Source organism: Eimeria maxima, genomic scaffold (assembly GCF_000499605.1).
Source record: "Eimeria maxima Weybridge genomic scaffold, Emw_scaff922, whole genome shotgun sequence".
Lineage (NCBI taxonomy): Eukaryota > Apicomplexa > Conoidasida > Eucoccidiorida > Eimeriidae > Eimeria > Eimeria maxima.
Window position 1 is genome coordinate 1 of NW_013566866.1, and position 2,500 is coordinate 2,500.

A 2,500-nucleotide genomic window follows, 5' to 3' on the forward strand; every position below is an offset into this window, starting at 1 on the left:
ATATATATATATATAATATATATATCCTTACATTATATTTTTGTATAAGACTTAGATCTTATTAAATAACTGTATAATTAATTTATTATTTATTTATTTATTTTAATTAATTAATTAATTAATTAATTAAATTAATTAATTAATTAAATTAATTTATTAACGAAGGAAAAGAGAAAAAAGAGGAAAATTAATAAAAAGAATTTATTCTCTTCTTCTCTTTGCATGCAACAAAAGCAGTAAACAGCCCCAAATGCATGCATGTATCCATCCATCCATCCATGCATGCATGCATTATTAATTAATTAGTGCATGCATGCATGCATGCATGCATGCATTTATTATTAATTAATTAATTAGTTGTGTTACTGCATGCGCTGTATCTGCAGCTATATAAAAGGAGGTATTAAATAAATAAATAATAATTATATAAGTTAATAAATTAGTAAATAAATAAATAAATAAATAAATAAATAAATAAATAAATAAATAAATAAATAAATAAATAAATAGGGCTTGTGATGTTCTTCATAAAGATAAAAAAATTGTTTCTCTTCCTTACAAAACCCTTAAAAGAATCCTAAACCCTAAACCCTAAACCCTAAACCCTAAACCCTAAAGAAAATAAATATTGTTATATAGGATAAAACCCTTTTCTTATCTCCTTATAAAGACAGTAAACCCTAGCAAGATAATAAAAAGGGTTTTATGTGTCTTGCTAGGGTTTAGTGTTAGTATAAACCCTTTTTTTTTTTTTATTAATAACTCCTTGTATCCCTTTCTTGTTATATTAGTTATTTATTGTTATTTATATTATTATATTTATTTATTGCTTATTAAACAAAAGAAGAAAACTTTATTCTTTCCTAAAGGGGGAGGGAAGAAGATGCCAGGGGATGCAGCGAGACCGGCAGCAAATTACTGGATTTTAGGGTTTAGGGTTTAGGGTTTAGGGTTTAGCAGTGACGGCCAATGGCGTACTAAGTAGATAAGATCGCATGTTTAACTTACCTCAGGAATTAAAGAAGGAGTTAGGTAGAAGATAATCAATGTCTGGATATTAGGGTTTAGGGTTTAGGGTTTAGGGTTTAGGGTTTTGTGGTGGTTGGTTAAGGCACGGTGATGGCCCAGGCCGGCGGTCAGCAGCAGTTGCCTCGTCACTGTATACATTGTTTGTTTATTCAATAAATAAATAAATAAAAATAAATAAATAGATTAAATTAATTAATTAATTTAAATTTAAATATTTAATTTAATTAAAGAAAAGAAGAAAAAAGAGGAGTCTTAATAGCTGCCGATACACTTGGGGGCCCCCCGCGAATGACTGCTGCTGCCGACCTGGGGGCCCCCCTGATGATTTTTCTTTGTTTATTCATTGAATAATTTAATAAAAATAATTAATATAATTTATTTTTTATTTTATTTTATTTTATTTAACGTATTAAACCCTAATTCTTCTTCTTCCTGCTGCATGGGCTGAGTATACATACACCCGCCTGACCATTGCCTGGTTGTTGGACCACCCTAGGCGGGCAACCAAGGGTTTAGGGTTTAGGGTTTAGGGTTTAGGGTTTAGGGTTTAGGGTTTAGGGTTACTAAGATGGAGGAATTAAGGAATATACAGGAGGGTCAGGAGGCTGCCTCTGTTGCTGCTACACACCCGAGCTTTCAAGGAACCCCTCCGCAGAATTCTGTAAGAATATATTAGGGTTTAGGGTTTAGGGTTTAGGGTTTAGGGCTTAGGGTTTTTTATACATTAAGGGGTAATTTAGGGTCTAAAAGAAGGATTTTTTATGTATTTTCTTCCTAATACTTATTCTTTTCTTCTTATTTCCTCTTTTCTCTTCTTTCTTTGCTTTTTCTTTTTTGTTTTTCCTTCAGCCAAGAAAAAATGTAGAAAGACAAATGGTGAGTGTTTTTATTATAAACTAATAAATTAGGGTTTAGGGTTTAGGGTTTAGGGTTTAAAGAGGAATGTCTACATCCATGCTCTGCATGCAGCAGCAATCGCATCTCTCTCCGGTGTATAGGCAGCCTTATGCTGCTGCATTACAAAGAAATAATGCATGCGCTGCCGCTGCTGCAGCAGCAGCTGCTGCTGTTTTTTGCTGCTTCTGTTGCACCAGCAGCAGCAGCATCTACTACTGCTGCTGCTGCAGCAGTTGATGCTGCTATAGTAGCCGAAATTGCTGGTGCTGTTGCTGTTGCTGTTGCTGCTGCTGCTGCTGCTGCTGCTGCTGCTGTCTGTGCTGCAGTCAAGCACCCGTACACCTCGTGCTGCAGCAGGAGGAGGAGCATCAGGAGCAGCAGCACGTAGTTTATCTGTCTCCTCTTTATTGTCTCCTCCTTCCTCTTCTTTTGTCCCTTTTTTTAATCCATTAACAATAAAAGAAGCAAAAAAAATTCCTCTTAATAGATGGATGTATAAGGATGATTTTGGTAAAATACAGGAAAGTCTCTAAACCCTAAACCCTAAACCCTAAACCCTAAACCCTAAAAAATA